At 39.2% G+C, this 24,688-nt stretch overlaps 1 long non-coding RNA gene across 3 annotated transcripts; it reads left to right on the top strand.

Moving 5' to 3' along the window:
* Positions 1-1,882: 1,882 nt before the first annotated feature.
* LOC308198435 lies at positions 1,883-24,342 on the top strand. 3 transcript variants are annotated; one of them, XR_013953913.1, is made up of 4 exons: positions 1,883-2,260; positions 14,248-14,320; positions 19,999-20,170; positions 23,642-24,342. It is a non-coding gene; the product is annotated as an uncharacterized lncRNA (long non-coding RNA). The 3 variants fall into 3 exon arrangements; XR_013953915.1 differs by lacking the exons at positions 19,999-20,170; positions 23,642-24,342 and adding an exon at positions 15,636-17,881 and having other exon boundaries at positions 1,940-2,260; XR_013953914.1 differs by lacking the exon at positions 23,642-24,342 and having other exon boundaries at positions 1,943-2,260; positions 19,999-20,699.
* The last annotated feature ends 346 nt before the right edge of the window (positions 24,343-24,688 follow it).

Here is a 24,688-nt window from a genome sequence, read left to right as displayed (position 1 = left end):
GTTACCTCATATTAAAGGGTCTCCTGCTTGACCTCAGGCATTTTTTTTTTCTTCCAGTTTTTCCCATTTATTTTTGTGCTCAGAGGGTGGGGATTACTGGCCACATACTCCCCATACCATGTGTGGGCCAACTCAGGCCTGGTTTTATATCACAGAGAATGAAACCTCTGTTACCACGCAAAAGGATCAAAGTAGATTTGTTACCCAGGATGGACAATGGTGCAAATACAGCACACATTGTACATGGTGCCTATGCTACCAGCGACTGTAAGTGCAATTAGCCTGTGAAATCCTTGGGGCACAGAACAGGATTCTCTTTCTGTAGTCATAACAGTAATTGTTACCGAACAAGTTCTTGACCTTCATGTAAAGCATGAAAAAAAAAAAAAAAGGATTTACCCAAAGATAAGAGATCATCTCTTCTTCCTTCTTTTTATCTCAGGCATAGATCTTTCTTTCACCTCTCTGACTTCTGCTTGAACCTTTAGGTTATATTCCTATCCCGGGAACACAGCCAGGTTCCTGGTTTGCCTCATCTTGCAACTGTTTTGCAGTCAAAGGATGTAGCATGCCTGTTAGTGTTTAATGTACCCCCACTTAGGCTGTAAGTTTATTTGGAGCAAGTTCTTTCCCATCTGTGTCTGTAAAGTATCTGTTTTCTCAGGGTAACCTCCGGTGTCTATACAATACAAATCCTCAAAACAAGCCATCACTCTGTGTAGCACACATTCGGTGAAATGCATATATAAGGAGTCTCTATGTCTTCTCTACAGCACTGTGCTTGGCTATCCTTGAACAGTAGTTTGTTTAATGGTATCATGGAGGCAAAACAGTCAAGAGCTCATTGGACAAAGTGTCACCGATTCTCTGTTACTGTCTAGAATATTGTCATGTCCAAAGATCAGGGAGGACAGCATTGGCTTTAAGGCATCTCCTCTCCAATCTAATACCCAGTGTTGCTGGAAATCATATCATCTGCTTGTACTCTAGACAAATCAACAGGATGTTGACATGCTGTTTGACTGCACATTCAGAACAGCAGAAACACAAACTGGGTGGATGCGTTGGGGATACATCATAATATCAGCTCTTGCTGAGTTCAGGAAATCTGAGAACAGACTTTGGTACACGGGTTTCTCATAACAAAAGAACTAAAAAATAAATATAATAAAGTTAATCATGCTGAACTTTAAAACAAAGAGAGGGAAGGTTTCCTCACACAACACAGAATTAAACAGTGGAAATCATCATTGCTAGGGGCTCTGGTGTTTGAAAACCACAATTCCTGTTTACATAGTTGGAACTGTATTATCTGTAGCATAATTTCAATAAGTTATTTCTTTCTAGGACTCCAAAATTGCATAACTCCAAACAGGCTGGAAATTAGAAGTTGAGAGTCCTGACACTTCTGGAGACTGGTGTGTTTTGTTACCCAAGTGTTAAATTACGCTTTCACTACTAGTTAAGTGCATATCAAAATCCTCTCAAAAGTTGGTTGTCCTTCCCCTGTATTGTCTTTGTGTAACGTGAACTAAGCGCTAAGCTGTCTTGTACTTTATCAAGGGTTTCAGCTTCTCTTCTACTCTTTGTAGTCTGGATGGATCAGGCATGGATGGGACACATCCAAAGTTGAAATGTTTCTTATTACAGTGTGAATGCTTTAACCAACACAGTTACTGGGGTATCTCAGCAAAGGTGTTGGATGAGCATATATGCTTTAAATCCATTCTTGGGTCTGCCTCCCATGTTACAGAAACACAGAGCCAATCATAGTCAGACATATTCAGACTGGCAGATGATATTTCCTGAAATATAACAACACTGAGGTATTTGTGCTCTCTCTCTCTCCCTCCCTCTCTCTCTCTTTTTTTTTCCTTGCTTTTTGAAAATTTGAAAACTGGGCCCATGTGAATCTAATGAAGTTCAACAAGTCTTAGTGCAAGGTGCTGCACCTGAGTCAAGGCAATCCCAGTCATGAGCACAGACTGGGTGGAGAACTTATTAGAACTCATTGAGAGCAGCCCTGCAGAGAACCTTGGGGGGTTCTGGTGGATGAAAAGCTTAACATGAGCCACCAGTGTGTGCTTGTGGCCCAGAAGGCCAGCTGTGTCCTGGACTATATCAACAGAGGAGTGGCTGGCAGGTTGAGAGCGGGTCCAGAGGAGGTCTAAGAAGTTGATCAGAGGTCTGGAACACCTCTCCTACAAAGAAAGGCTGAGAGAGCTGGGGATGTTCTGCCTGAAGAAGAGTAGACTCTGAGGTAACCTTATTGCAGCTCATCAATACTTAAAGGAGGCTTATAAAAAAGGCAGAGACTGACTTTTTGCTCAGGCAGACAATGATAGGACAAGGGAGAATGGTTTTAAAATGAAAGAAGGGAGATTATATTAGAGTTTAGGAGGAAACTTTTCACTCAGAGGGTGGTGAGGAACTGGAACAGGTTAGAGAAGCTGTGGATGCCCCATCCTGGGAAGTACTCAAGACCAGGCTGGATGAGGCCCTGGACAAGCAGATCAGGTGGGTGACATCCCTGCCTATGGCAGGGCAGTTGGAACTGGATGATCTTTAAAGTCCCTTCCAATCCAAGCTGTTCTGTAATTCTATGGTTTTCAGCTTACCTGTACTGTCCTCTCTGGAGGAAACACTAAATTAAGAGTTCTTTCTTGTATAAATGCAAGGTCAAAAAGCTCTTGTTTCTCTTCCCTTCTGCCTCTGGTGAATTGACAGCTGAGAGTCTCTGTGCAGGATTACCAGCTAAATCTACTCAAAGGTACTTATCCTGCAAAATAATGCTGTCCTGCTAATTTTTATGAGTATACTTTATTTTAGTTGTGCTAGAGAGCCTGAGCCTCATCATATTGGTGTTGCAACAGTCTGACTTCAGTTTTGTTATCTGACTGCTTTCCATAGCCTTGGATTAATTTTAAAAGCAGAGATACTTCAGCATAGAGTTTAGTGTTTCAACAGACTATCTGAGTACAAAGCTGGCATGTGATAAAGGCATAGTTACGCTGAATGAAACTACAGCCCAATGAGGACGTGCACGATGACCCTGAGACCCTGTAGCCTAGCATTGCTAGTGTCACTCCTTTAAAAATAACTCTACAAAATTCCTAGCCCAGGGAAGGCTTGAACTTCATTTTTCTCATGGCTTATGTGATTTTAATTGTTTTTAACTAAAAGCAATCTTAAACTTTTACATGCTTTTCTTTTATTCAGCAACTTGATAGAGCAATTATGAAGATGTTTGGTTTTACTGACTTAGTCAAGTTGCTTTCTTTGTTAAGTGATTAAGTAAACAACTAGGAGATGTACTCAGCAATCCTAACTGAGTTAATTAGGATGGCACCAATAACTCAGCACTGCAGCAGGAAGAAAGGGTTTACAAAACAGCACAGATCTGGGTCCTCTCAGGCTTGCTTAGGCTGCGTTCTCTGCTGATCACCGGGTGCAGTGTTGGTGAATCCATCGGTTATCACAGACTATTCCCAAAGTGGCACTTGATTGCTGTATTCTGCAGGCAAGGCATCCCATAGGACCACAAATGTGAAGTTTGGGAGCTATCAGTTCACTTCTGTGGTGGTGTGGTTTTGTTTTTAATATTTTAATCTTACTCTGAACAATTTGTAAATCAATAGACATAAGGTTCTGGGAGCCCTGGTTAAAATCCTGGTGTAAACTTATTGCTAGAGTGTAGAAATACTTTTTCATCTGCTCACTGGTGTGCTCTAAGGAAAAAAATAGGGGTTTTAGCCCCTGCCATACAAACACATGTCTTACCAGGACAGTCATGTGACTGGATTTGCTAACATCCTGCAAACAGTTCATCCTACTGCTTTCAAATGACTATTTTCAAGATGCAAAATTAAATGGATGAGAGACTGTAAAAACAGAGCTCAAGAGAGACCTTTAATAGCCAAAACCAAACATTACCCATGTGATTCCCCACTTCCTGTTAGTGAGACACAACTGGGTGCCTTGTTTATTCTTTGCACTTTAAGAATGCTCCACAACCCCCTGCTCAATGTACAGTTTGTACTTCACTCGTAGTAAAATGTTCTTCTCCCTTGATTGTTGTTCCTGTGTCATCAGCAATACCTTTTTTTTTTTTCCTACAAGACTTCCACAGTAGGAGTGGAAGAGAGAGAATTCCCTGAAGTACAGTAAATGCACTCGTTGTAACTATCTTTGAGGTCCACCCCCAGTGAATCCAGTTAAAATAGGATATGGCCTTAAAACCGTCTAATCTGTTGTTCCTGTTCTTTGTACTAAGTTTTTATATAAAAATGAGTATAACTGTCTGCTCTGACAGGAGTAAGAGTTTAGAGTGGTCTATTGAAATAAACTGCATGCAGATTTCTTTTTTAAACTGCAGCAAAGGCAGTTCAGCTGTATCTGATTGGCTCTACTTCAAGATTTTCAACATTCAGCAGGAGAAGAATATACAGCTGCAAAAACCAAAACAAAGCAAAAAACCTCCCAAACTGCACATGCTGGAATGGCAGCAAGCCCAGCTACAAGAGCTTACCAGATCCACTCGCAACAGGTCAGGCTCTGGGACATACAATGAATGCTTTTGCAGACTAAGTTATACAATGAGTGTTGGTTTGCTTTAGTGCAGAGTCAGAATGTTTCACTCTAGATAAAATGTCATAGGCTTTCTTGAAACTTGTGTAAATGGCATATATGAATGCCTTTGAAAATTTTAGCCATTGTTGCTGCAGCATTCCCATAGATCTGCTTTTTATGGTTCCTGTTCGTCCTGGAGATGGAAAGCATTAAATAGCAAAGAAAAGGAGAGATGCTGAAAGAGAATACGTAGCTCCTTTCTTGTACTGAGCTGCAGCGAAGTCTATTTATATATATATATGCTTCATTGTGAAATCTGCAATGCTTTATTAAGAAATAGTTTTCTTCCTTATTAAATAAAAGAGCTGCCCAGGAAGTTACCAGTCAGAACAATAAACATAACTACAGGAAAAATATCAGAATAATCTAAACATATTTTCTTTAGTAGATAAATTAACACAAAATCTGGCTAAAAGGAGAGCTAGATATGTCAGGTAGAATTCAGGAATGGAATTGGTTTGGATAAAGAGTTTTGGGAAAGACTGTAGTTCAGAAATTTCTAGGATCAGTGGATCTCATGTTTTATTTTTTTTAACCCCAAACATTGAATGAGATCTGCAGAAATTCTGTGTAACACCAGGGGAGCTCAAACTCAGTGATTATGAAATCACTGAAAAATGTCCTTATGGCTACTTTGATTAAAGAAAACACAAAGCACTTCTTAAATTTAAGCACATACTCAGGTCTTTTTCCAAGTTGAAAGCATGCCTAAAGACTTTGCTGATGATTGAAGACTGCCTATAAATATTCATATATGGACACTTCCTCTCCTACATCAGCCAAATTAAATTTCCTAATTATACAGACTCTACAATGAGGCAGTCTATTGAAGAAGCTTTTTAAAGATAAGGGGTCAGCTTCATCTTATGTAACTTCAGTCACTGAAATATTGGTAACATGGTCTATTCCAATGCTCTGTATTCCATCTGGAGTCAAAGAGATGGAGGTTTCCTGAAGGTGACTCGTTTAGTGGCTAAAATTAGGTGTGATGAACCACATCACGTCCAACAATTTTGTCTCCCTCCTAGGAAAAAAGAAAAAGCTCTTTGCTGAGACCCAAACATAAAGAATGTAGCATTTCTAGGAATATTTTAATTTGCTATTTGTTTTCTGATACCGTTTCATGCTCCTCACAGAGACCGCTCCTCTTGTACTTAGCAAATGCAGAGACTCCCTGCTTTTACTGTGTAATTCCTAGGACACTTTGGAATAGTAGATGGTCAAATACTTATTTAGTAAGCATAACTAATTATATGCACCATGTTGTGTGAATAAATAGCCTGAATAATTACGCTGATATACCAGGTATCTGTTCTCATTGAATAGAGTACCCCAGTATTGTCTATGCATAAGGTCATTGTGACTTGCACTGTTAATTGAGCTGGAATTTTGTCTCCCCGAGATTTTCAAAATGTTTAATTTGGGGGGAAAAAAAAATCAGAAGCACTTTCAACAAATAACATTGTCCTTCTCCTTCTATGTTACGTATACTTCTTTTCATACTAGTCCAGGATCAGTATGAGCTGGCCTCTTAATCTGCCCATCCAACTTCTCCCAAATCACTGGTGGTGTGGCACAACTACTCTGCTGTTACTCCAGCCTAGACACCGAGTGTGTTAACAACTGCATCCAGTTAGCTGTATCTTGTAACAAATTAGTTATGCATGCATATGAATAATCTAACCTTGTCATTACTATATCAGTTAAGGTTTTTATGTTGTCCATGAAAGTAATTGTTGATTTACTAGTGAATTTAGTAGCAACTGAATGATCATAGATAATATCTACACATTGATAACACATGCACACATACAAAACTGTTTAAGTTCATAGTCCCTTTTTAACAGTGTCAGGTCAGTGTCTTTCAAGTTTTGGAAAGTATACAGGGAAACTCAGTAATTATATTCATGGACTTCTTGTAATAGAGGAAGAAATACTGAATGTTCCTAGCAAGTCTCCATACTCCCTTAGTGAGCTGATATCAGAAAATTGTATAGTTTGCTGGCAGAGATCTTGAAATTATTTGGCTTCCTTAGAGAAGCAGAGCTACAGTATATTGACAAAAAGAAGGCTGGAAACTTTGAGGTTTTAAATCACCGGGGAAAAAAATTAAAAGCAACCCACACTTCAGATATTATTTACAAAGAGAAATGTATCTATAATATTGAGATTTGAAGGGCTTTTCTCCATTTAGAAGCTGCATTAGGTTGATCTGAAATTCAAATCTTAACCTGAAAATCTCTTGTCATTTACAAAATGACAAGTAATTGTGGACAACTGTGTAAAAATTATATCATCATTGTCCCTCCTTGTAAAATGTACTCAAGCACAATTAGAAGTCACTGCATGTACACTTTAACCTTAACTGATGTCTTTTCCACCGATAAGCATTGATAACACTTGATTTTTATTTATTAACCCTTGGTTTGCATAGAGCTTTTCCATTTGGACTATGGCATAGAGCCATGATTAGAGTTCTTTGCTAACAAGTGAAGTCACTGATTTCATACTAACAGGGTGAGAAGCACCTAGGACCACTCAATCTTTCTTCCCCTTTACTTGTATTGTCAGAATTTCCTGGGAAGGCCAGATGACTACTTGAAACTAAAGGTGTTTTCACTTCTTCCAAAAAAGCCAAACCAAAACAAAAACATCAGCTGTAGATTTTTTTTTTTAAAGTCTGAGATGAGCCACCAATAGCTGACCTCACCTCTCCTAGGAATTGTGGTGACTTAAGCTAACCCCTAATGTCTTCCAAACATTTTGGAAACCAATCTACATTGACCTTCTCTATCTCCAGCTAGTTTTTTTTCCTTTTTTGTGTGTGTTTTCTGGTTGCCTCCTGAGCAGTATATACTCACTTTTCTTTACATCACAGACAGTCTACTTTTTTTTTCAGCGTTTTGCAGAGTTTTCCTTTCCATTTCGATAACAAGGGAGATAGATATCTTTAAATATATGGGTTTATGGTTCAAACAAGGCCAAGGTCTTGCTGCAGAAATATATCTGTTTAGCGTACCAAAAATTGAGAGGTAATATGATTATTAATTGCAAGTATCTCCATGGGAGGGGGTGGGGTGGGGATGGAACCAACCATGTACTCAAGAAGGTTTTGGAGTAAAATTTAATGAGTTGTTGATCTACTCCATAGCAATGCAGGTGGGGGGTGGGGAAAGGCAATTTTCAAATAAGTAAAAAGTATGTTTTTTTCCTATTTCTTGAAAGCTTCCAGGCACCTTACTGGAAGATTTATGAGTCAAACACAAGTTATTAGTTGAATATCATTCTGTGGCCTGAGTGGTCTTGAAGATATTAATATCTGAATCAGTCGATGAAAATCTATGACCTGTAAAGTGCAGAGTATCTGACTACATGATCATGATGTCTTTTTTGTTCCTAGAGGCCGCAGGCTGATGAAACCACCTATATTAGCTCATTTCAGAGTTTGCTGTTGTAACAGTACCCAAGAAATAGCTGCTGGTCCAGTAGTCACTGTAAACCACCTCTTTGGTTCTGCCTTTATGTGTATATAAGTAGGCTTGCGACCTATAAATTTAGACCATGAGCACAGAGGGTGCAGATTGTCACCAGGCGAGCTATCAGTGTGACATTTTAAAGCTGCTGGCTGACTGCAGAGTGATATGCAAGCATATACATGAAGCATATGGGGAGGTAAGAGACATATATCAGAGGCAGCAGCTGGTATATCAGGTCCAGGACAGCTTCTACCAGGAGAAGAAAATAGATTACAATCCCAGGCAGTGTGTCTTAACTCTTTTCTCCTTGCCTATGGAGGTTTTTATTTCCTGTGTTTGTACAATCCCCACAATTTGTTTGGAAATGTAGTTCTTTTACCATATGTTACTTTTGGGCCTCAAGTACTGAAGCGCGTCCTGTTTTCCGTTATCCCACTGTAAAAGTAGGATAAATCTATCACATTTGCACTTGGTACTGTGATCTTGAAAGAATAGTGTAACTTCACATTTATCTTTATGGAACTGAGCGTGCATTAAGTGTAAAATTTAATACATGTCCCCCTCCCTTAAGGAGAGGGCCAGGTTCTCTGCTGATGTGAAATGATAGATCTCTGTTGGTAATAAGAGATCCTGACCCAGGATTCTCTACCTGGAGAGAACAATTGAGTAGGAGGGTATATTGTTTTCTACTTTATTTCATGACTTCAGCACAACTATTTTTCTCAGCATGAGCCCAAGTCATCAAAGTTTCTTGCTGTGGAGTCATTCACTACAGGCTTCCTCTGATATCCTGCTGTGGACATTAGTGTGATGCCATGAGCTCTCTCACACCTGCAGTTACAGCTACTAAACAGATTGGAGTCCCCTGGAAATCATGACGTGCTTATCCTAGTCATGTAACCTCTTCTTCCTTGATGTGACAAAAATGTGCTCTCCCAAAAATAACCTCCTTGTTACTTTCCCAAAATGCTCTCAAAAGGACTCATTGTTAGCACGGAAAGTTATGCTGACAAAACATATGGTAGACATAGAGGTCAAGGATGGTTTGGTGTGTAAAACTGAGAAGTAGGAGTTAATCATATGATTTAGTAAAAGATAAGATTAAAGGCAACAGTAAAGGTATTCTAGAAACAATAAGAAATTAGGTAATATTGCAGAACTATGATGAAACAAGGAAGAATAAAGTGGGAGAGAGATTCTCCGCAGTTTTAGGAGGAAAAAAAAAGGCAAAAGAAGAGCAGAGATGACTGTTTCATCCAGAACGGGATGCAATAAAGTAAACCAAGCTACCTCTGAAGGTAGTCTGTCTGTCTCTGTTCAGGGTGTCAGGAAGCAGGGCAACTGTGCCAATACTATGTGGAGCTCTGCTACAACGGAAAGCAGCCCTGGCAAAGCTCTTTACTTCCACAGCTGTATTGCTTCTGGGCATAGTGCTACTAAATAAACTAGCTTTTCATGACAGCCTTGCACAATGTAGGCATTTTCTAAAGTACCTGTGAAAGGTCACTGAAGAGGTTCAAACTGGTGAATCCTGCTGAGCAAGGTTCAAGTACCTGCAACACAAAAGCAATTTTAAAAGTAATCAGAAAGCCGGTTTTGTTGGCTTCCCAGAATGGGATGTTCATGAGCTAAGCCAACTACATGCTATCTCAAATACCTCTTAGCAGTGAGAACTGCAATCCCTCATCTCTGTGCTGATTACAAACAGTGCAAAATATACATTTCTTTTTCCTTCTTCCTTTTGTTTATAACTTGTGCAACTGATACTGTCTGGTCTGTTTTACAAATTGCTGTCACCTCAACTTTCAGCATTATCAGAAGCGTTTATCTCATTAGAATCGCTGGACAAGCAGTGCAATAAAGTAAAATTAAATTACAACAGTAGCTTGGGTATCAGTGGGGATGTAGGAAGATGACAGTGAGGAGAATGGGTGAGGAAGTTTTATAGTCACCCATGCCTGACACAACTATTATATGTAGCAACTATTCAAAACAGCTGTTATTTCTTTTTGAAGTTTGCTTTTAGTATCTGCTCTTATGGCTTTTAGTATCTGCTCTTATTTTTGGCACTGGACTCCACAAAACCATGTACTAATGTTACTTCCTTTTACGGTTTGTGAAGTCCTCAGCAGTCTTTGAGTTTGATGTCTGGATGCTACTTATGAGGCATCTGTCTTGAAAGCTGTGGGTGTCTGTTACTAAATTCACTCAGTCTGGATTATACAATGTGCAATTCTAGTGAAGTTTCTGGAATGAGCTTGTATCAAAGCAATGCCATGTGCCACAGAATGGGGTTGCAGGCTCTGGAACCAAATGCAACCTTCTTGGAAAACTTTTTCCGGTAGTGCAGGTTCAAATCTACCATTAGGCTTCAAAAGTCTGAGTTGTATGTATGTTATTCACCAGAAGGGGAATATATTCTTGGAAAGCGATGGATAAGATAGAAACCAATACAGATGAATTATCATTGAGAGTATTTTGTCAGAAAGGAGTCTTCCAAAACAACAATAACAAGGATGAATCTTGGAATTACCTCTCCAGACAGTTGCTGGTGGATGCCATCACAAGAGATGTCATTTTGTCAAGGTTAGGACAGATATTTTATTCTTCCTTAATGTAGAAGATTCTTTTATAGTTCTTCATATATAGTTAAAACATCACTTATTTACTTAAATAACACCAATAGTACCAATAAAAACTGTATTGGAAAATTCTTGCATCATAATTTGCTTTTTGAAATGTCATCATTTCCTTTTTCTCCTGTGATAAATATTTTTCATGGTTTTAAAAATATTGGGTATTGATAATTCTATATCAAGCAATTATATATTCATATAATTCCTGTCTGTGCAGAAATATCTGAAGTCAAAAATGAGTAAAAGCACCCCAAATCACTGAAAATCTTCAGGTTAAGACTATATCTGTAGATATGGCAAAAAATCATCATTTTGTCTGGGAAGTTCGCTGATACAATAGTGATCTGGGACGTAACTCTTGCATAAACAGAGTAACACAGGTCATGCAAGCAGAAGATTAATTGCATATGCAGATCTGTCACCTACCTAGTTTTCTTATTTTTCAGGAAATGTAGCTCCAACATAAATAACATTCATGGTGGGACCAGGTTCCAGTTCTTGGAGATCTGTTCTTTCTTGTGTTGTCATAGTCTAGAGAGTAGAAGAGCAGACAGCATCTCTTAGCATGCAGTATAGAGTTCAGCCTCCCTAATTACTGAATACTGACATGGATTCTGCCTGCTCATATCTCACCTAGTTGACTGTAAATCAGTTATATTTTTGACTGTAGTAGCTTAGCTACTGTGTTAATAGGAAGTCATATAAAACTTACAAAAGCCAAAGTCTCTGCCCAGTGCCCTTTAATACAGTAGAGTCTGTGGCCACTTGATATGGAACAATGTTAAATATCCAGTCAGAAAGATACACAAAGGAAATGTCTCAAAACAAATGGAGTGCTGAAGCTTATTTTGTATTTATCTCTAATGTGTTATCCATTTGTTGAAGCATACAGAGTGCTTGCTGCCTGCTTTCAGGATGTCCTCGGAAATCAGAGACTATTTCATTGTTTTTTTTCTGTTGAAGTAGACAAACTTCAAAAAAAAAAAAATCTTTGCTTCCAGTGCTTTTTTTGGAGGTGATCCGTGAAAGGAAGGAGCAATATTCAAGTGGATTCACAGAGGGAAACCAGCTGGGTCACTCTAAAGAGCTGCACTTTCCCTTAAGGTGTCTGAAACGGTAGTGAAATCACCTAGCTGTTTCCTTCCTGAGTTCAACATGTTTATTCTCCTGAGCTTTTTGGAACATTTCTCCATTTCAGACCATAAGCCCGTTCTTCCTCTGTCCATTCATCTATCACTGTCTGGTAGTTATTGAGTCCTGGCTTTGTGTTGGGTGGTGTTGATGGTTCTCTCTCTATATAAATAACACAAAAATATTGAGTAGGATGTACGTATGGTATTGCTTGCTCAGACTCTCACCACTTCCTTTGCTTCCTCCACCATTGTAAAGCTTATTTATTTTAAAAGAAAGTGAAGGGTTTTGCTTAATTGAGGGTTTGTTTGTCTGCTTTACTACCTTTCCTCTGATGTATTGCTCTATGCTTTCTGAAACCTTGGAAGTCTGTCTCTTCATCAACTTTTTGTTACCCAAATATAAAGTACCATTTGTAAGTATCTGATATTTTAACTGTTTCAACTAATATGCTTAAACTTAGCTCCTCCAAACTGAGGGTCTGGTCCTGTATATCCTGACCAAATCATGTCTTTTCCAAACAGCTGCCTTTAATTGGAATACTTCAGAATCAAACCTGAAAAAAGCATGGATAAAAAATGCTAGATCCTCATGTTGTGTTTACCAGCAATGGTTTCTGGGTACCTGCTATGTTTAAATGCTGTATCTTTGGATTTCTACAAACTAAATCCCTGGTCCTTTCCCCTGCCTTCACTGGTGTTTTTCTTCACTTGCCTATGCATGGTGATGTATCAAAGATCCCACTGAAATCTGTGTAAGTCACATCCATTGCTCTGCATTTCAAAAGGTTCTGTGTAACACCTTCAAAGCCAGGAGTCAGACTTCTTTTAAGTGTTGCATTCTTAAAGATGCCTGCCTAATAAATGTGTTCACTTTCCTGTTAACGTATCACTTCAATTTAAGTTAGCAAATCAAAGGGTTGCTTCTTAGAGAAGAGCTAGGCATATGAACTTATAATTAATGTTTTGGCTTCTATGACCCAGTTTTGAAAATGGGAACAGTCCCATTATTTGTCAGGGTCTCACCTCTCTGCTATTTAGCACAAGGGGAAGAAGCTTGAGCTCCTAACGTAGCCCTCCGTTCCTGGGGAATGGTAGCATCTCCAGGGCCTGTGTCTTTTCACAGCTGTCCCATATTGATTCCCATCAGGTCACCAAAGAAAGGTAGGACAGGTCAAATAACTTGGACAAAACTTTTGCTTCTGTCTGTGGGTTGTGTGGGATGTCAGCTCCAAGCTGAGATTCCGCTTTTCCAGAGTTAAATATGTGTAACATGTATGAGTATTCAGATCATATTGATCCCTTTTACGACTAAGGGAAAGAAATAGGTGTTTCCAGGCCATGATTTGTCTAATCCTTTTTAAACATTTAATTTAGACAGTGAGAAATTGCAAATAAGAAATTCCTATTTTTGTCCACTTTCCATAAAGGGAGTCTAGACTACCTACTTTAGATGTGGATAGAAACCCTGAAGACTTTACAAGTTAGGGGATGTGAATTTCACCATCTGTGGCATGAATTTCACCATCTGTGTCTATACTGCTTATTGGTTCTTGGCAATAGATATAACAATATAGACTAATTCTACATTAGATGCTGTAGTAGGCGGTCTGAACATAGTCTTGAAATGTTGGATATGATTCTCAAGTATATATTTAAAAATATATTAAGCACAATAAAGCCACAGTGATTGATACATTACAATAAAAAAGGGATTTTACTAGATTAGGTGTCTACGAATAGACAATAGACCTTGGTTCTTTATTCTGCTCAGTTTTATTAATGTATGATTTAGGTTTGTGTTTTGATTTGTTTTATCCCAAGTAGCATGTCCCTATAATATGTGAGTAACAAGATGGGCAATCTGGCATGGCTGGAGAAACGTTTTTGTACATCCAGGAAGAAGGAAACGAGTGGTTTCATCACTGGTGGGACAATACTAGGAAGTTATTTACGGTCTTTAATAGGAAGGTGTGTTTTCCCAGGCCCCAGGAAAAAAAAAAAGTGATACTTTGTGCACTTTTTATCAGTTTAGCAGCAAAGTAAAGAACCAGGAGAAACTTGGTCTGGCAGACTTATGGGCAGGAATTGAGGAATACTGAACAGTCAAACCTCAGTGTTTTTCCTGATTCTGTTGTCTTGTCCTCAGTTGTGAAGGGATGATGCTAGTGGGGAAGGGATACACAGTGACTATCTGAAACAGCAAAAGAAAACTGAGGGAGGGAGACTGATGTGATGAAATTGATATCCAGTGGGTACCAACTCATTTAAAAAATAGTTATTGGTGATTCAGACTTCAAACTGAATAATATTTTGTATGTAACTCTGCAGAGCTGTAGCCTGAATCTCTTAACTTTTTCATTAACAACTTTCCAGGTGCAATAGAAATTGGGTATGAAAACTGTAAAAGATAACCAGAGAGGGACTTGCAAGGACACTGGAGAAGAAGGTAAGAATTCAAACTAACTGTGGTATGTTGGAAACATGGTTGGTAATAATCTGGTATGACATATGAAGTAGGAAGAATGAGACAGAGTGAGAAAGTAAAAATGAAGTACACATACAGAGGGTGGGGAATAGGTAGCAGTATAAAGTGATTTGTTCAACCAGTTGGAGAGTTATAATAGACAAACAAACCGTGTTATGTTCATGATGTCATGAGAAAATAAAGATATAAATGGTAATGTCACTGATTAAAATATAGAAAGTTGTCTGAGCTTTAGATAAACAAGACTTTAAATAAACCACTGTGTATATCTTCCTATAGTCCTCTGCAGAAAACTTGTGAAGTATTAGAGGAGAGTTCAGGGGAGATCAAGTGAGTGATCACTGCTTTAGTAAACATGACCTGTGATAAAACAGTGAGAGAAAGAAACAGTGGCTTAGGCCCTTTCCATCTGTTCTAAATATCTTACTGCCTTGCCTTAATTTGGGCCTGAAATAAAGCTTATATTCTACCTCAATATCTGGAATGGTAGACAGACAAAAAGATAATAGGAAAAATGGCAGTATGAAATGGCATTATGAGGAGGAAGCCTAAATAATCTTAGTTCAAGATAGAAAATACATTATTTTCAGCATGATCAATTTTTCATTTACATATTTAAAAGGAATCATTTCTCCCAGATGCCATTTTGAAGGTTAAAAACAACAACAACAAAACACTGTTCTCAACTGGGTAGTCTCAAAGGAATTAATTCCACTTGGTTAATTAATTTGGTTTAGTGGACTTCAACACTGCAAGGCAGGGTGGCATATTAGATTAGATTCCCTGGATATCTACTAAGTAATAATAACAATTAAAAAAATTTTTTTAACTACTTGTAGGAAGAATTTTAAAGCTTTAATTTAGAAATGGCTGTTTCTCGTTCCAGACTGTAGCTTGTGTTAGCTTGTGCTGGGATTTGGAGGATGAAACTGGGAACTAATGAAAACTGCCAAACTGTTCAAAATGAAAGCATGTCTCTGGGGTGTGAAATAAATTATTTTAGCATTTATTTTGAAGGATTTCTCCATGCCAGTAGGAGCTCTGGCTTCTGGATTTGTGAGAAGTTTGTAAGGAAAACACAATGCAACCAATACTGAAGGATAGAAAAAATTCCTGGGAAAAGGCTTGACTGTCTTAGGCCTTGGAACCTCAGAATACTTTCCTACTCTTTCCTTCTCTCCTGTTCTCTTCTGACTCATTCTGTAACATATAACATCTTTCATATTATTACTGTTATTATTAATATTGCCCCTTTTTTCTGTACTTGAACTGTCAGCCCTAACTTCTATCACAGTGATGCCTACATACATGGAGCCCAAAAGAAACACAGTAACTACAGCAGCTGAAATCATCTTCATGGGAAAGGAAAGGAGGGCACCACAAAGGTCAAAGTGGTATCCTGGCAGCCCGAACACTTGCACTGGCTTCTTCCTCTTGAACTCTATCCAGAGGAGCTTTGCAATGCCCGAGGCAGGAAGGAAATCACTTGCTCCTGATTTCCAGGAAGAGCACGAGGAAGGAGACAGCAGTGCCTGGATAACCAGATAGACAGCCAAAAATGCCCCAATTTCTTCCCTGTGCATCTCTCAGACCCCAACCAATAACAGGGCCAGGATGAGAAGATGTGCAGTCTTCATACGTGTTTACCCCTTTCCTTTTCATCCAGTCCTGTTTCTTTCTATTTGTTTTCTTACCCTCATTTCTGTGAGAACTCTTTGCACCCCCCTCAGGACTCCTTATTTCTCATTTCAAGTCTCTCAGCAGCTCCCAGAGCATGGATTTTTTTCTTCACAGGAGAAAACAAAAGGTCTAGCATCCTTTCCCCTATCTCTAAGCTAGGGCATTCTGAAAGTGGCTGGCTCAGATAAACATGCATTCATCTCCAGTGCTCCCAGATGCATCTCATACAGTGTTCTTCACGGGAGCAAGATAAGACAGTTTTGTGCAGGAGAAGAATATCTGTAAAAGCAGCATTAAGGACAAGAGGTCTGGTCACCAGCGGGGAAAGAGAGATGGCTTAAGTTCTCAGCTTCCCTCATAAAGGCTGTCCTCTCATGAATCAAAAGTGTGCTGGGAGAAGTACATCCCTCTGACACAGCACTGCAGCACAAGATACCTCTCAGGACCTGAAAGACCAGAACTGAAAGATAACCTGGCCTCTCTCCTACCTGAGAGAGTTTTGGATAGCCCATGCTACACATCTAAGCACTATGTAGGGGTGGGGGGATGTTGTGAGAGGAGATTCTATTTTAAATGTCCATGTGGCTCAGTGAGCCCTGCATAAACACAGTGCAGGAAGAGGATGCCATATGTCGCACACCCACGAGCCCTGATCTCAAGGGATTGCCTTACAGGAAGGAAAACACATTCCAGCAAAAGCCTGATCCTGGATCCCTCTCTTTTACTGTTTCCTTTGCTTGGGGGTGTTTTCTGTCACAAGTAATCAAGGCCACAGCACCCCTGCCAGTCAGGAGGGGTGTCCCGAGTCCCAGCAGCTGATACTAATGCTGCTTCAGCAAAAGGGCTGAAGATCTTCACTTTGAGGCAGAAGGTGGTGGCTGTGGCTACAGAAGCCTGCAGAGGTGGAGGAAAAGGAAGCTCTGGGAGGAACGTGAGCATAAACGTCCCAGTGGGGGACTAAGGGAGAGGTCCTGGAGTCTGAATGATATTCCTCTGCTTTTTCTCTTCTTTTCCCCACCAAAAAATAATAAATATGGCTATTGTGGAGGAATCCCCACAAAATCCCCAGGGCATCTGGGAAGGGTGAGGAGAATATTTATCTTTCTCTGCTCACAGAAAAACCAAGTGGGTTTTGTGGTTTGATTTTTAACGGTGAAATTTCAAGCAGTGAATTCCTATTTCAGAGGGTGCAGGCTGTTTACTTTCATGTAATGTTTCTCCTCTCATGTTATCACTGTCAGAGGTCAATTCCTGAGCAGTCAGGAAAAAAAGTTTTTCTTTAAAGCAATTTATATTTCTAGGTGGGATTGCAAGGCAGGTTTGGCTAGCTTGCAGAAGAGTCAGTGAAGTTCAAACCCTTTCATATCTAGGAAATGAGACAGGTCAGGTAGAAATTAAACATGGTTAGTATCTGGCAGCTAATGGCTGGTCTATGGGCTATGACTTCCTTGCTCTGGCTGCTCTCTTGTGTGAATTAATGTTGACAGTCTCAGCCAGCAGAGGGAATGTGTAGGTCAAGTTGGTTGAGTCATGTTGCCCATGACTCTACATCCCCAACACTTATGTTAGTGACTGGCTCCTGGTCCCAGGGTGTTTGTGCTGCTGTTCCCCTGGTTCAAAAAAGGTGGCTGTCATAGTAAGAGCAGACAGTAGCCACCACCAGCAAACCTCTTAAGGTCCTTATTGCTAGTCTAAATAAGTACAGATCCTTCAGTCTCACTTTGTATGTTGTGTGCTGATAGTTTTGGTAGCCACAAGTGGCTTAGCTTCAGCTACTATTTCATTATGCACAAGAAATCAATTTTGAAAGTTGATTGATGGTAAAATTCTTAGATTTTGAAAGCAAACTTCAGATTTACCTGGAAGGTACTGCAGAAAGTTACCACATAACTTCACTACCTGGACTCTTTGGAGTATCAGTTGAGGATGGATTGACTTTTTACGGAGTCAATGATCTGCAGCTTCTCTAAGCAAATAAATATGCTGTAGCTTTTATGTTATATGTTGTTCTACAACATATTCAGGTCTTTCAGATACAAGAAGGAAAAAAACTGAACATAACATTTCTCTTCTAAACTGTGAAGATCCTGTTATTTACAACTTATTCATAATGTAATTTAAAGGCAATTTACTTCAACTGCTCACTTATGAAACCATTTATTCAGGACAAAACCATAACACAACACCAAGGACAAGGCACCTGAAAGGAACCTCCCACTCTCTCCCTATTAACAAGGATATTGGTTTCTGATACGTGTTATAGGCTTGTATTCCTTACAGTGTTAGTATTCTGGCTTTTGCAGAGCAGAATTGATTTTTTAAAAAGACTTATTAAATTTCTTTTTTTTTCTGTTTTGAAAGTATGATGAATCAGACTTCGCGATGTTGTTTTGCATGTTATTTTAAATCAGAGTTGAATCTTAGAGTCATGTTTTTTTGACTTTTTTTAAAAAAAACATATTACTTTCTTCACTATTCCCCTCTTTTCCAAAATAACTGTCAAGTCATCTTATGAACTCATTACTTGAGCATGTGTTTGTTCATTGAGAGATGAGGGAGGTGGGAGAAGGGAAAATAGTCTTCTGTGCACATCCAACCTCAAATATTTATTTTTCTATAAAATAAATTAAACATGAAAAGGCTGAGTTGTTAAAAAATAATACCCCAAAAAGGCTTTTTTTTAAAGTATTCTTAAATCTGATGCTTTCCATTGGAAACTCTGCAAAACAGTAAGCATCCAGCAGTGTGTCACAGTCTATAGCAGGGAGTGCATCATGAAACTTAAACAAAGCAAACTCTTCATCAACGGAAAACCACATTGCAGAAAATTCCCTACCCGCAGAGTTATGCTATTCTTTCTACTGGCACTGTGGATACCCTGAGAGAAATTATTCAATGAATTAATATTTGAGGAAGGGAGAAAAAGCCAAGTGAGAATAAAACAAGCAAATAAGCCGCGTGAGCAAACAAAGTAGTATCCTAACGGGAAAAAAAATTTTATTCAACTGACCAAATTTGGCTTCTTTGTGAGTTAGCAGCTCCAGACTCCTGCTGACTTCACAATTCAAATGTAACCTTTTGTCATGGGAAACAGCAGCTCTGCCTCCAGTGAGGCCTTGAAAGGGCCCAAGAGTTTGTGGGTCTTCCAGCCATCCTGCGGTACAGAAACTCTTTGTAGAATTATTGCCATTGGGCAAACTCATAATGAAAATAATAAATCTACAATATTGATAAATATATCATTCATGTTGTTATCCCACCTTCCAGCATCTCATTTTGAGCCCTCTTGCCATGAAGATGTGCTTTATATTCATGTTAATGCTGCTTCTGTCCAGCTTCTGTCCAGAGCCCTCCCATAACATATGGGACTGCTGACATTAGGAAAATACTTAACAGGTAAGAGGGTTCATGAAATAAGAGAAGGGCTTTGAATCCTGCTTTATTTCCAGGTGAGGTAAATATGCCTGTTTCTGATGATAACGTTTTCCTGACCATCCATTCCTTGGTGCTTGTATAATAGGAGAAAAACAAACATAGGGCATCACTATCTCTTGAAAAAAGAATCCATTCAAGGATACCAAAGTTCTCAAATCAAGGAGGGGTGTTCATATGGAAGCATGTTTAGAGAGAGTATGCTCCAGTGCTTGAAAAGGTCCAGGGAAGAACAGGATTGCTGTTGAAGAAGGCATAAAAAATAATAATCACCAACCAACAACAAAAAACAAGACCCATTTTCAAGGACTCCCAGTGGAAATATTCTGACAGATTTTGATGGAACTGGATTGTTAATATTTATGAAGCCAGGCAAGACCTCCAGATGGAAGCTGCTCTATAAGTGCAAAGCTTTGCTATTAATATTTATTAATGTGAAAGTGCTTATTTAGTTTTTAGGCAATTTTTTTCTCCATCCTTTTCCCAAGCAAACTAACATTAAATCTGTGGGATCTGTGAATTCTCAGCTTCCCACTGCTGCCTGTGATGTAAATTTCGTTTCAAAGAAAAATGAAGAGAAACAGAAGTTCAGAAAGTCGCAATGTGAAAGCTTGAGAGCTGTTTGCAAAGAGCATTCCTGGCAAGAGCTGAACATTTGGACTCTGTATTAAGTGACATAAAGTTTACAGAACCAATCATGTATCCTTTATGAAGTATAAAGTCATGGCATGTTTATATTCATGCATGTTACTAGACTGTTTCACAATGGTGAGGATGGACACTGCCTTCTCACCTGGAGCCATGTGGCAATGTTTCAGTGGTGCTGGGACTCACATAATGTAATCTAAAGGGCAGTTATGCAGTTACCATGGCTAAGTTTACACTGCAGCGCAGGTAGTCTGGGTCCCCTGATCATTTAGACTTGCACTGCCAGGTTTCCTCTCTGCCTATGCTGGGATGTGTTCCCAGAGGAATCCAGGGGATGAAACACATCATCCCACATAGGCAGGAGGATACAAAGCCATGCATCAAGCATCCAGCTCAGTTGCCCTTATTCAGGGACCTAAATTGTGATATTGAGTTTAAAAAAAATAAAAAAATCATGAAAGCCTTGCGTTCAGGAAAAGGAAAAACAGAACAAAAAAATCGTGCAAAGTCTAACCAGGCAACTAAAAGTTTCCTCTGCACTCATAAGACCTGTAAGCAATGAATGAATTCACTACCTGTAGTCTCTCTAATTTGAAGGAAATCACCCTTAAGGGTGATTTACAAAAGGCTCATTTTAAAATCAGGCTTAATGAAAGGAAGCAGAAACTCTACTTTCATCAAAAATTGTTCTATAAATGGGCAACCACATTTAAACCAATGGGTCCACATTTTTTTTTTCTTTTGTAGAAAAAGAAACAAAATATTGTCAGTTCTTTTTCATCTGTCAGTCATGTATATTATTGTGAAATATTAGCTCTAGAAAAAAATCACATGACTATAGTAAATGTACACTGATAGCTTTTTCCCCCTTGTCATGAATATGCTTCCTATTACAGTTTTATATGCAAATATTTAGAATAATTGTCCTTTCTTATTCAAGAACCAAGATTCTGGCTTTCTGCAAATACAATTAAATTCTTACTCTCCCATAAAACAGGCAAATCTTTTTTTCTCCTTTAGTGAAACAGAAAAATTCAAATAAATAATTTTCAGAGCAAGCAAAACCCTCATCCTCAGCCATGCATCCTCCATGTTAGCATAGTATTATTGGAAAGATAAAAAAAATAGCAGTTTACATCTCCTAATGTACTTTGCCTTTTGTCTATGTGAACTAATATGGGGTCAACTCACATTTCTCAGGCTGCTGGTGGCATGTGACCTAGCTCAAATCCCCTATCGCATTTTGGCAGCATTAGACTGAAGTTAGTACATCAAACCACACAGCAAAGAGAGTTCTTTGGCCTTGTCAGTGCAATAGTATTGCTAGAGGCTGTTGTTTGACTCAAATGGCGTGAAATTTCTAGTCTAGTCAGATCAGAGCTCAAGTCTATGCTTCAACCCTCTATTCTTTCTAAGTCTTTCTACAATTTGGGTAAAGGTGATACAAGAAAAGCCAAGGGTCTTTCCCCATGGGTATGCGATCTCTTAGGGAAAAAAAATATATATATATATAGTTGTGATTTCTTAAACTGACTTCTCTGTCAAGTCCAGATAAGTTCTAGTTTTAAGCTGAAAAGGCACCTCCTCTCCTTTACACCAGAATAGTTTATATCCCCCTTGGCAAAGACATATTCTTTAGCCTCTACCTCTTTAAACTCTAATTCTGTCTTCCCCAGGCATGTTTCTTCTAGACACTGTTTTTTCCTGGGCATGTTGCATGCTTCGTGCTTCAGTTTTTTATGAGGCATCTCCCCCCGCACAAAGTGCTCTTCTAGAGCCTCTGGATCTGAGGCTTCTCTGTCCCCCCTTGGTCCTTGTCATTTGAGATTTTCAAGGTGGTAACCGATCATTCTGATTACCTGGAAATACACCTGATTGTCCTGATAATAGTGTTTGGGGAAGAATATTGAATTAATTTAGTGATGATGACATAGTTATTCCATCGTTCTCTCTAGATTTTGGGAATGGAGACCCTGTGACCACCAAAAGCAGATCTTCCAGCTGTAGTCTTATTGTAGATAAGTTCTTGTTCTGAAATAGTGTTGTGGTTTAACCTGGCTGGCAGCTAAACACCACACAGCCGTTCGCTCACCCTCCCCCCTCCCTCTCTGGAATGGGGGAGAGAAACGGGAAAGTGAAGCCTGTGAGTTGAGATAAAGACAGTTTATTAAGACAGGAAAATAATAATAACAATAATAATAATAGTGATAATGATAATAGTATTAATAATAATAATGTATAAGAAACAAGTGATGCACAATGCAATTGCTCACCACCCGCTGACCGATGCCCAGCCTATCCCCGAGCAGCCGGCCCCCCCACCCCGGCCAGCCACCCCTATATATTGTTTAGCATGACGTCAGATGGTATGGAATACCCCTTTGGCCAGTTTGGGTCAGCTGTCCTGGGTCTGTCCCCTCCCAGCTCCTGCTGCACCCCCAGCCTGCTCGCTGGCAGGACAGAGCGAGAAGTTGAAAAGTCCTTGGCCTGGTGTAAACACTGCTCTGCAACAATTAAAACATCAGCATGTTATCAGCGCTCTTCTCATCCTAATCCAAAACATAGCACCCTACCAGCTACTAGGAGGAAAATTAACTCTGTCCTAACTGGAACCAGGACAAATAGTTTGATTTTCTACTTATTTACTGAAATTCAACAGTAAAGGCACACAGGGAGACAAAGGTAACCCCCAACCACTTTTAGCTTGCAGTCAACCTGTGGGCTCCACCAGTTAGCGTTAAATATTTCTATTTAGGTAGCAAATTAATGCTGAATATTCACTCAGTATACTTCACGTATACAAACGCATATCCACTTACTGCAAAAAGCCTTTGCAACAGGACTGGATGTTTGCTTTACCACACATGTAGGCAGGAAGCAAACTTCAGTTCATTCTGTTTCTGTAGAGAATGACGTTCCTTAGGGTAGTCTTGTTTTATAATAATGGGAAAACTGCTTGTTACTGGAGCTAAGGCACTGGGAGAGGTGGGCAAATTAGGCAAACAGGTCATATAGGTTGTTACATTTTTAAATCTTTGCATTTTCTATAACATGAGTCTTCTGTTCTCCCCTACATACACACACAGACACGCATTCCATCCTTCTGAACTTGATTTCAGGATTCCACAGCTTAGATGTGGTTCTTCTTGTGCTGCTCCAATGATTTTGGAAGATACTGTCTCAATTAAAAAAAGCTAGAAGACAGCAGAGGGATGAAAGGAGCTGTGCAGTTACTGGTGTGGAACGCTGCGTGTTTCTGCAGATCAGTTCACATGGATAAAGAAGTGGCAGCTGTGTGAGATTCAGGAATGGGACATCTGTGTCTCACAGAGAAACTGATTCAGACCCTGACTGTAAGGACATTTAATTTAATTAATTTAATTTTTTTTTTTTTAGTTTTATTAATAGAGTAAAGGGGAGTTTCCAAAGTTTTTGTCTGATGTGTTCAAGAATTGGTCTTTCACAGAACATATGGCTTTGCTTCTGAATCCTTAGTTACATTTTCCTTAGTTACATGTTCAGATACAGGCTCGATTATTGTCTTGGGGCAAATGAACACAGACCTAAGAACAGTTCTACCTGCAATGTGAACACAAAAGTATAAATTCTGTTTTCTTCTGCCATATGTCTACCATCACGTATCCCACCTGCTTTTGCAATGTGAGAATTTCACCAATGCCAAGCAGTTCAGTCAGCTCTGGGGTGCTTTCCAGACAGAACTTCATAAAACATGCTATAAGAGCAAATGAAGTGTAAGACACCTGGATCTTAAATTGCCTTGTGTACCAATAAGATGCACTGCCTCATATCTCTTAGGCAGAACTGGATCAAGGATTACATCAGGCTGGTTTTTTGATCTGTCAAGCAAGGCATGATGTGCGTCCGGGCACTGAATTTGCTGGACAACTGTGATAAATCCATTTGCAAAATTTGAATACCCTTTCCAGTTTAGGAGAAGAAGAGCACACCTCTTCTGTGTACTCAGGGTGTTCAGCTCAGTAGTTATGTATGGTTCAGCGCTCTCTTACACTTAACTGAAGTATACTGAAAGCTCTTTCTGCCTCTGAAGGGAAATGAGGATTGTTGTTGCCTTTACCCAAACACCCAGTCCTGCAGTTAACATGATCATTTGGTCTGCCTTGGTGAAGGCATGTGCTACACAATATCACAGCCCAGTTTGTTGCTAGCTTTTACTGAGTTTGTAAAAGTAAATACAAATCTACCCATTCCAGTAGACAAAAGCTAGTATCTTTTACTTTTACTTTTTTTTTTTACTTATACTTTTACTTCTGAAAAGAAACCCTTTCACAGCCTAGACCTACACACAGAGGGACACAGATACTCTTTCCTCTTCCCTTACACCCATATATTTTATTCAGAAGCAGAGAAATATTTGGCTGAAAAGAAACTGTTTTCAATTATTTCTTCTTTTATAACAAGGGGTCTTTAACATCCACTAAGCCAGGTCAGTCCCACTGAACAACACCCTGTTCTGTTTAAAAAGAAGAGCTCCTGTGTTCTCAGTAGATACAAGAAGGGTTGCATCTGAAAAAGTTACATGCCTGTAGA

This window comes from Anser brachyrhynchus (genome assembly GCF_964034855.1).
Source record: "Anser brachyrhynchus genome assembly, chromosome: 7".
Classification (NCBI taxonomy): Eukaryota; Metazoa; Chordata; class Aves; order Anseriformes; family Anatidae; genus Anser; species Anser brachyrhynchus.
This window is presented reverse-complemented; position numbering and strand designations above follow the sequence as displayed.